Below are 11,614 nucleotides of genomic sequence, written 5' to 3'. Positions count from 1 at the left end.
TGACAGGCGCCCACTCTGAGTTAAATCCATCAATCACCATTCGTTGTTGTCTGTTGCTCAACCAATTCGCGATTCATTGGTGTAATTGACCCTCAATACCTATTTGCTTTAATTTGTAAAGTAATTTATGATGTAGGACTTTATCAAACGCTTGCTGGAAATCAAGATAGACTATGTCTAATGATTTGGTTACGTCATAAACTGAGAAGAGGTCGTTATAGAAGGTCAATAGGTTTGATGGGCAGGATCTTTTGTTACGGAAGCCACGTTGTGAATCCCCAATTAATGAGTGGCTTTCAAGGTAGCTCACAATTTTGTCTCTAATTATGCTCTCAAGTAGCTTACCTACAACTGAAGTTAGACTAATGGGCCTGTAATTACCTGGTAATTTTTTGTCTCCCTTAAAAATCGGTGTCACGTTAACCTTTTTCCAATCCGAAGGGACGATGCCTTGTCGCAAGAACATATTGAATACGGTAGTGAGGGAGGAGAGTATTTCGCTCTTTGTCTCTTTAAGCAGTATAGGATGTACTTTGTCAGGTCCGGGACTTTTTTTTTTTTAAGTGATTGGAGAGCTTTAAGAACCTCATCGGATCTTATTTCAAAGTTAGGCAATGCATGCTCGAGATTTACATTAGTACTAGTGTTGGTGGTAGTGGTGGGAAGGCTGTTAATATTAAACACCGAGGAAAAGTAATTGTTTAAGAGGTTTGCAATGTGTTGGCTGTCAGTCACTAGTGCACCGTCACTGTTTGTTAAAGGTCCAATTCCACTTATGATCGCCTTTCTGTTGTTTATGTAACTGAAGAAGGATTTCGGATTATTTTTACAGTGTGCCGCAATATTTTATACATATCTACGCTTAGCCTGACATACTAATCTTTTTACTCGTCGCCTGGCATCATGATAAAGTCTAATGTTTTCGGCCGTTCTATGTTCTTTCTTTAACCTGTAAAACAATTTTCTCTCTTTGACTGAGTGTGTAATTTCGCTATTAAACCAAGGTGGGCTTTTATTAGTGTTACTTCGGTTTTCACTCATAGGGACGAATGTGTTCTGCTGAGTGAGTAAATGATTTTTAAAGTTTAGCCAGGCTTCCTCTTCATTGCCGTCATCTGATAGTTGTATTTCTGTTAGTTTTCATATGATTTCTACGAAGTTTGCTCTTTTGAAATTGGGCACCATTACTTTATTTTCAGTCATTGATGTTTGAGCTCTAATGTCGACGCGCACTAATTTATGATCGCAAGAACCGAGGTGTTCTACCGTGACATTACTGACTAGGTTATCTTGGGTCGTTATAACAAGGTCTAGTATGTTATTTTGTCGAGTTGGCTCAGAAACCATTTGGCTTAGATAATTTTCTTATAAAAAATCGATCATTCTATATGACTCGCCTTCTGTACCTGACAGTGTCGCCCAGTCGATATGGGGGAGGTTAAAGTCTCCTAATATCAGTGAGTCGCTGTTATTAAGTGACTGCCTTACAACGCTGTACATTTCAACATCTTTTCAGTGATTGTCCCGGAGGCCTGTAGGTAACAGATATATTTAAATTAACTTTTGCAATGTTTACTCGCACGCACAAATGTTCAACGTTACTGTCTCTTGGTGTTCTGTCAGTGGGTTGCAAATACCTTTTGACAAAGGGCGACACCACCACCTCTACGGTTTAAACGATCTTTGTTGAAGAGTCAGTAGCCATCTATGTTGCATTCTGTACTTAAATCAATATTTGTGGTGTCGATAAATGTTTCGGTTATAGCAATTACGTCAAAATTTTCTGTCAGAGCAAGACATCTCAGTTCATCAAATTTGTTTCTTAGGCTACGCGCATTGATACTAAGGACTTTTAAGTTATCTAGAAGCTTGGTAATAGAGGTGGTGGTACTTGCGGGTTCATGGTTACGCGTTTGTTGCGATGCATGACGTCTATTTACAGGCAGGTGTGGAGGGACGTGGCTGAGAGTCGTTTTTGAGCGGGTGTCACGTACTGGAAGAGAGAGAGGGGAGGTGTAAATGCTAATCAGGGCGGTCGCTGCCGGAGCCCAGGACATAATTTGGTGTGTGCAGGGCGGGAGGCGAGGACAGGGCAGGCCAGCCACTCCGGGCCTTCCGTGCGGGGTCAGGAGAGGTCAGAGCACCCTGCCGCGCCTCCCGTCCCCGTGTTGCCCTGGCCATGCCCGACACACCCTTCCCGCCATCATGTTCTGCCTTCGTCTCGGCACAGACTGAGAGGTGGACGGAGCAATAGGATTTCTTAGGACCCCGTTGGTGCCCATACGTTTTCTTTTCTTCTCACCCTGTTTTTTTTTTTTGTTTTTTTTTTTGGCGGGGGGGGGGTGGGGTGTTGTTTGGGGTGTTTTTTTGGGCTTTTTTAGTATAAAATGGGATTCGGGGGATTGGGTGTCTTGTTTCCTTTTTTTATGCTTCTCGCCAGGTTTGTATTATTTTTACTCGGCTTGTCGTGATATTGCAACAGAAAATGGGAATCGAAGGGATTAGGTCTTCTTCTTTTAGGGGTAGCTGTGTTTTGTGTGATTAGGAGCAACAAGGATGATGATGATGAGGAGGAGGTGGAATGAATAAGAAGGACGCATGCGTAATGAGCGAGTGTTGATGGGAATGGACTGTGTTTTGTCTGCTTTGCCGTGTTGGAGAAAATGTGATGCGTTTGGACGTCGTTCCGTGCATTATCAAAGGGAAATAAGCAGGTGTTTTGTTATTTTAATGTTTGAGGAAAAATAATTTGTTCCTCTTTACGTATGTGAGTCGTTGTTGGTGTGTTGGAGAAAGTGTGTTGCGTGGAATCAAAGAAAACAAACAAACAATCTAAAACATTTCCGAAGAAGTGAGTTTTCCTTTTTGACAAGAGAATGTTTCCTTGGAGAGAATGTTGTGTGTTCCGCGATATTGTGATAAAATTGTATTAGTATAGTTTTCTTTTTTGTGTTATATTCAAAGGAAGTATTTTGTGTTGCTTTTGTAAGGTTGACCATTCTTTCAGGTTTGGGAATATTACAGAAAATTATGTGTGGTGTGTCGTTGTGATATGTTTGGGGTGCAATGTGTGTGTGTGTGTGTGTGTGTGTGTGTGTGTGTGTGTGTGTGTGTGTGTGTGTGCTCGTACGGGTATGTGCAACAGTAGAAATTTTACTGTGACAGTTTGAAAGATGAAATACAGTGAATGGAGGTTGGCGAAAGAAAGAAAATGAAAATATGAATTACGGAATTAAAAAGAAGAAAAAGTGCGTGACAAGATAAAAGGGAAAAGTTTTGGGTCTTGAGTGATGCCTTTTTTTTTTTTTGTCCTGTGGTGAAAATATGAAAGCGTGGCTCAGTATAAGTAGGAAAAAGATATAGAAGGAAGCGTTAAGTGTATTTTGCGGAATGAGAATTGAGTAGAATTTTTATGCAACATTTATATATTTTTCGTGCCGAGGTAAAAGAAAAAATCGTGGAAGAGCGTAAGTAGAAAATGAACAGAAGAAAACGATAATTGTATTATGCGGGTTGAAAAGTGAGTAGGATTTTTATGCAACTGATATTTTTTTCGTGGCGTGGTAGAAACCTAATCGTGGTTCACCGTAAGTAGAAAAGAAGCAAAGTAGAAAACGTTAAGTGTATGACGCGGAATAGAACTGAGTAGAAATTTTCTGTAGCGCGTCTGGCCGTGAAGTTCTCCTTGGTAATGGACAGGACGAAGCGCGCGAGGAAAAATATGAACACCGGAACTCTTTTGTCATAATTACTAATGAACGACGGTTGATTGAGGCAGGGTTAGCAGGACGGCGATTGTTGAGGAAGAGCCGTCGCAGGATACCTATTCGCTCCTGTCCTTGTTTTTGTATATATATATATATATATATATATATATATATATATATATATATATATATATATATATATATATATATATATATATATATATATATATATATATATATATATATATATATATATATTTATATATCTTTTGTGTCCTTCCCCTTACCACCTTATGTTTACCTTTTTAATATATTCAATCTTATCAAACTTTCTTTCCCAGCACATTTATATAATATTTTTTTCTGAGTTACTGTCACCTATCCATTGTCTCCTTTACTCCTTCCTTTACTTCTCCTTTATTTCCGTCATTCTTATCCAGTCTTCCTCTACCTTTTCACACGAAAACTTTTTTCTCGTTTTCATTCATAGATATTTTACTTTCCTCTTATTTTCCTTCTTAACCTTCACCTCATTTATCCCATGCATATCTTTTTTATCGGCTTCCATATTACTTTTTTTTAATTCGCCACTAAAATTACTATCGTTTTTATTATCAGCTGATGCATTCAGTTATGATATACGTTAATAAAACCATTATTCACTTTTATCTGCTGCTAATATATATTTTAGCACTATGTGCTTTCTACTCACCTATTCACCTTTTATCAGTAAAAACCTTACTTGGTCTTATTTATTATTTTTTTCCAAACACTTAAGTTTTCTTCATTCCTTAAACTCCAGAACTGATCACCTTTTACTCATTTTGTTTCCACCTCTATTTTCCAATAGACTAATTTAAATGTCTCAGAAAAACAACATTCCCTTTCATCCGTTCCTTTTAGTGTATTTATATCATCGCCTTGCTGTCCACACGCCTTACATTTACTTAACTATCAAACAATTTGTCGCTGCCACCTCTTCTCTTAGAATTAAAATCCGTCAATGAAAACTTTATTCGTTGTTAATATAATACTAACATTCTTTCCTTCCTTCCTCTTTGCAGTCACCTCCAGGACACCTTTTGTAACTCAACACGTGTGGTTTTTTTACACACACTACAACCTTTTAACCAATATGCCGATACCATTTCCTTTCCTCAGTAATTAAAATCCGTTACTGAAAACATTACTCGTTCATATTAGTTGTGAATGTGTTCCTGGCACTTTTCCCTTCCATACCTTTTGCATTCACTTCTTATACTCTTTTTACAGTTCTTTGGCATTTTTTTTACTGTAATTGCCGTGCGTTACTGAAAACATATTAGTCTTTTCATCAGGTGCTAATAAAGTTTTGTGCTTCTCATAACTTTGCCTTCGTCTCATTAGTTTCTTTTACTTGGTGCTCTTCTACCTTTGTCTCCAACACGCTAATTAAGCATCAGTTATATATTTTTCTTTTGTCTGCTCCGCAGATATTTTCTGTGTATGTATTTATAATTCTTCTCCATCCTCCCAATTCCTTCTTATTCTTCATTTCCAACAAAATAATTTAATAATTCGATAAAAGTTTTTTTTTTTTATTCATTTGTTTATATTTTCCTCCATCTATACCTCCACCTCTCCTGTTCTTCGCTCTTCCTCTCTCCCACCTTTCCTGCTCTTCCCTTTCTCTCTCCTTCACCTTTACTGTTTCTCCCTCTTCTTCTCCTCCACTCCTCCTGTTCCTCCCTCCCCCTCTCCTTCACCTTTCATTCTCCTCCATCCCCTCTCCTCCACCTTTCTCGTTCAATCCTCTCCCTCTCCTCCACCTTCCCCATTCCTCCCTCTCCCTTACTTCCACCTCCCCTCCTCCTCCCTCTCCACCTTTAATCTCCACCACCACCCCCGCGGCCCTGCCTTCCCCACTCCTCCCATTAACCCTCCCATTCATCTCTCTTTCACCTCCACTCTTTGCCTTCCCTCTTCCTCTTCCTCTTTCTTTCCACTTCTACGTTTAGCATATCCTTCCTCTTCTTTCATCCTCTCTCAGCACTGTCTCCCTCTCTGTTTTCCTTTTCCTCACTCCTTTTGCTGTATTCGCTGCCTTCTCTTCCTCTTTATTCATTCATTCTTAATTGACATCTACATCTGTTATATCCTTCGTCCTTCTCTTCCGTATTTTTTCCACATTCACTTTACTTTTCTCTTCCTCCTTCATTCAGCACTCTTCCTTCTTCCTCCTTCTTCCTCTTTCACATGTACTCTTCCTCCCTCTTTCTCTCTTGTCATCACCCTTTTTCTCCTTCTTCCTCCTTCTTCCTCTTTCACATGTACTCTTCCTCCCTCTTTCTCTCTCGTCATCACCCTTTTTCTCCTTCTTCCTCTTTCACATTTACTCTTCCTTCATCTTTCTTTCTCGTGATCATCCTTTTTTTTTCTCCATTTTCGTTTTCTCTATCTTTTTTTTCTTTTTTCCACATTCGCATTCAATCATCACTTTATCCTCTCCTTTCTTCCACATTCTAACTGATTTTCTCACCCACTCCCTCTTTCGTCTACATTCACCCACTTTCTTACCCTCGTTTTTTTTATTCTCTTTCACATTAACATCCACTTTCTTTTTCTTTTCTTCCTCATTGTTTCTCTCTCCCCTCTTCACAGCCGCTCTCCGTTCATCTTTCCTTTTCCTCCTCTGCTCCACATTCACAGTCACTCGCCCTTTCTCTTCCTTCTGCCATCTCCCACAGTCTTCTACTTTTATCACACTCTCCTGTCAGGCTTCATTTTCAGCATACCAGTGTGCTTTTTTTTTCTAATTTTTCCTTCCGTCTCTTTGTTGGTCTTGCTGGCTCAACTTTTTACATTTTTATCGGCGTCAACAGATTGTCCATCTTCATATTGATGTTGTTCTTTTCAAGTTGTTTTCCTGGCTTACCCATGAAGTGTAGACATGACATTGTATAATAGCATTTGTTAGTTCTGATGAACCCTACATCATGACATTATAAACAATTTTTTTTTTTTTTTTTTACGTCTTGGCCTGTGGCGCCGGTAGGCCTTTAAAGTAGGGCCTGATGGTCGGCCCCAGCCCGTTGTGGCGCAGGCAAGTGTTTATAGTGGCGCCATCTTTACTTTTCAGCATTTTACATTTTACACCCCTAGTTGCATAATATAAATTGTTGGGTGTGTGTTGGAGGGTCATGCGACGCCGATCTAGCAGTTTTTGTGCTTAACACTTGTTTTAGTATTCTACACCACTGTTTAACCTCACATGTTGTTTCCTCTATCTTGAATTCATGTTTCTTTTATTTTTTGATACTCTCATTTTCTAAACATTTTCAAGATTAGTCAATTCGATTTTCAGTATTTTTTTTAATCCTTAGTTCTTTTTTTTATTTAGTTCCGTTCGTCTCTTCATAATGTTTTTGCTTCTTCCCTCTACTCAACCGTTTAAAGATTTAATTAATTTACCTTAATTTTCCCTTACCTGCCTGCCCTGTATTTTTGCCTGCTAACATTTTCAGTACTTAGCAATTCTTTATAATCTGTTTCAGTTCAAATCAAAGCTCGTCTTGTTTTACCTTTGTTGACCAGTTTTTGAAGATTTTTCTTTACTTTTATTCCCAGTCATCCTAACATCATCCGTAGACTTTCATTCAAGATGCCTCCCTTTCTTCTGTCCCTATTTTCTGCTCCCTCTTACCTCCTTCACCATCGTAATCTCCCCGCCCTCCTCCTCCTGTTCTCTCTCCACTTTCGTCTCCTTACCCTCCCCTCCCCTTCCCTCTAATACTCTAGGACAACAAACTCATCAACTGGATTTTCTGATGTCAAAAGCGATCCTTCACAAGGGTTCAACAAGGTAAAGAAGCCGAAAAATACACCAGAATATCCGTAGCCTATAGTTTAGATGCGTTCATCCTTTGGCAAACCCGTGACCCGTTTTTGTGCGTCGAGAGAAAACAGGAGAAACTTTAGCTGGTCAGTCCATCACGAGAGTCTGTAAAGCTCTGCTCCATCATGGTGGTGTCGAGAGATTTTCCGCCCCGCCCCGCCACCACAAACACTACCAATAGCGATTCGCCTCTGCTCTGCAGAAAATAGTTGAGTTCACGATTAAAAATTAGTCCGAGGGGAACAAAGAGAATAATCAAGGTTGAATTTATATTAGTATTATGGAAACTTACCTAGCCTAACCTAGAAAACAATGGCACTGGAACGTCAGAGAGAGAATGAACGCCTGAAGATGAGTAAAAAGCGAATGCAGACCAATATTTTTATAATCAGAGGATGTGACAGTAGAGAGAATAGTTGAGTTCGTGATGAAAAGTTAGTCCGAGGGGAAACTGAAGGAAATTACTGCATGATTCACTAGCACAGACAGAAATATCTTACGTGGAGTACTTTTGTCCGTGTATATGTACTCTTGCACATTGGCACGAAGCACCAATGACTGCGGGTTACGTCTCCAGGCATTGCTAGCCACTAGAAGCATACACCACAACACGAAATCTCGGAGAAACACAAAGTTGGCGGCCTCCCGACGTACCTAGTGACGTCACGACCAATCAGCACCCGTTTCCAGGTCACGTGATTTTTCCGCAACTTTAATCCATATTTTATACCACATTTACTATTTACATGAAAAAAAATAGTACCATAGCTGAATTTAGGGCCTATTTTATCCATACAGACAGAATTTGAAATAAATATGTTGACCGGAAACATGGCAAGTAATCATGACCAGGTATGCTGAGAATACACGACTTTTAGCGCGTCCAGCAATGGACCGTATTGGCTGTTCGGCGGCGACTCGGAGACAAGTACTGTTTTGACTTAACTCGGTTCCTCTTTTCTATTTCGGAAAAAAAAAATTATGGCTGTCGTTTGGAGCCAAATGCCCAAACGTGGTACCTGCTGGTAGAAAAAAAAATGTATTTACCCTTTGCTGGTAAGATTTTAAGGTTTGCGTCTGTGTGTGGTGTGTGTGACCACTGAGGGGCGAATGTGCCGCGGGCCGCAGTCTCCTGAGCGGCCCAAACAGGAAAAAACACAGCTTGGAGGTTTCGTATTTTTTCGCCCAGGGCTTTATTTTGCTCTTCAGCAGCTTAAGAATGATTTAACTTGCTGTTAAATAATTGTTAGTTTAAGTTTCTGTAGCTATTTTACTTCTGGTCTTAAGATAAGTGATTTACAGACGCCCTCTCCAGCGAGAGGGTGTCTGTAAACACTATCTTAAGACCAGAAATCAAATAACTACTAACAATGTTAACAGCAAGTTAAATCATTCTTAAGCTGCTGGAGAGCAAAATAAAGCCGTGGGCAAAACAATGAAACCTCCCAGCTGTTTGCCTGTTTAACCACTGATCATTTTTTTTTTTTACATTGCGGCCGATTGCGCCGGTAGGCTTATTCCCGGTGGATCCTGCTGGTCGGTCCAAGGCTTCTTTCCCAAAGGAACACAAAGAAAGACCAAACAACAGCAGACCTGAGGGTCCTCACGAGGCTGTTTGTGACAAGCTACACTAACTATCTAATCAAGGTGGCAGCTGAAGGACAGCAACGGCGCAGGCGCCGCCCCACCCCCCCAACCCGCCAGCCAAAGCTGGCAGGAAAGGAAAAAGAACCATGCAGCATGGACAAACTGCATGGAATTTATGTAGGAAAGAGGAAAGAACTACCATTACTGCTACCACTAACCGGGCGATACAAGCGGACAAGGACACCAGTATTCGAAAGAACTTAACGTTATTACGACAATGAGTAATATCTTAGTTGCTGGTTGGATTCAAAACACTTGTCTAATCTATTCTTGAAGGCCGTAACTGTTGTACTATCAACGACATCACAAGGTAGAGAGTTCCAAACATTAACAACTCGATTGAAGCAGAAGTGTCTAGCTTCGTGCGACGAGAATCTTTTACCACTTATCTTCAAATTGTGATTTCTTCTTGTTCTATTTGATCGATCAATTGTAAAGTAATCTTCCGCATTAATATCACTGAATCCTTTGAACATTTTAAACACTTCTATTAGATCGCCTCGCATTCTTCGTTTTGATAGGCTGAATAAGTTTACTTCTTTAAGCCTTTGTTCATATGACAAATTTCTCAACCTAGGAATCATCTTTGTTACTCTTCGTTGGACCCGTTCCAACTTTTCTATGTCTTTTCTGTAGTAGGGAGACCAAAACTGTACACAGTACTCTAGACGGGGTCGAACCAACGAATTCTACAGTTTTAATATTACTTTTTCCGATTTATTATTAAAGACTCGTCCGATGAGGCCAACCAATTTGTTTGCAGTTTTAACTACCTCTGAATAATGCTGACCGGGCTTTAAATCGCTTGATATAGTGATTCCAAGATCCTTTTCTTTACTTACTGCAGAAAGTTGTTGGCCATTCATTACGTACCGAACGCGATTGCTATTTTTTCCGATGTGCAACACTTTACATTTCTCAACGTTAAATTTCATTTGCCATTGATTGGCCCAACGTGCAAGTCGATCTATATCTGATTGTAAAGCTTCTTCGTTGAGTATTTCAGTTACTTTACTAGCAATTTTTGTGTCATCAGCAAATTTTGATACTTTGCAAGTGAGCCCATCATCGATATCATTAACATAAATTAAGAAGAGCATGGTGGGTCCTGATGGTCGGCCCAGCCCGTTCTGGCGCAGGCGAGTGTTTATAGTGGCGCCATCTTGCATTGGCTCATGCTGCCCTCCCAGAGCTCATCTTTGATCCTAGAATCTAGAGTCCGGGTTGATAGGTGGTCTTCTGGACAGCATGTGGGTAGTTTCAAGCCACTCGGCGGCGGCTGAAAAATCCCAGCTTGGTGGCACCGGGCGGGGATTGAACTCGCATCCTCCTGAACACGGAGCCGTTACTCTGACGACTCAGCCACCGCCACCCCGCGCTGATATCCCGTACTGATGATCAAGAGGAGGAGGAGGAGGAGGAGCGGAATAGAGTCAAGGGGAGACTGAGAAAAAGGAGGAGGGGAAGCGAAGGAAGAGGAACGGGTGGAAAGAAGGGAGGAGGAGAGATAGGAGGAACAAAACGTGGCGAAAGAGGAGGAGGAAATAATGGGCGAAGAAATTGAAACGGAGGAGAAGGACGAAAGAAGATGAGTAGAAACAGAAGAAAGGAAACGGGGAGAAGAAACAGAAGAGATAGGAGGAAGAGGAGGGAGAGGAAAATAAAGCCAGAGACAGAGCTAGAGAGAGACACAGAGAGAAAGCGACGTCGCAAGACATACAAATCCCTATCACGTCGTCATCATCATTAGATCTTTCAACACCTGCCCACTCGTGACTCTTAATGACCAGGTGTGACGTGACGGGCAGGTGCTTGGACAAGTGAAGGGCCGGCTCACGTTTTTAATAACCTAACATCACCTGAAGCTAATGGATACGGATAGGAGGGGGAGGGAGGGGAGAAGGGCGGGGTGGGGGGCAGCGTAAAGGTAAAGGTGTAAAGGATTAGCTAAGTTAGCGTTAATGAGAGTTGATCTGCAGGTTATTAGTGCAGGTGGAACAGCTGGTGCACCTCTCTTTGATTAATAGTCGAATGTCACCTGGACTAAGTGGGTGCCAATTGTAGGAGGGAGAGAAAGGAGGCATGGACGAATATCTGGGTAAAGTGGAAAGAGGAAGGAGGGAGCAGGAAGGTAAAGGAAGAGGAAGAGAGAGAGGAAAGGAGATGTGAGAAAGAGAAAATGAAGTAGGAAAAGGATGGGTAGAAAGCAATAGAGAGAAATGAAGGAGACGAGCGGAAGGAATCGGAGGAGATCAGTAAGGTACAGGAACAGGGGAGGGAATGGAAGGGAAGCGAGGACAGAAAAGAAAAGAAATGGGGGAACAGAAAGGGGCCTTGAGGTATAGGAAGAGGAGGAAGATGAAAAAGAAGGAAAGGAAAAGGAAGA

This window comes from Eriocheir sinensis, unplaced genomic scaffold, assembly GCF_024679095.1.
Source record: "Eriocheir sinensis breed Jianghai 21 unplaced genomic scaffold, ASM2467909v1 Scaffold259, whole genome shotgun sequence".
NCBI classification, from domain to species: Eukaryota; Metazoa; Arthropoda; class Malacostraca; order Decapoda; family Varunidae; genus Eriocheir; species Eriocheir sinensis.
This window is presented reverse-complemented; position numbering follows the sequence as displayed.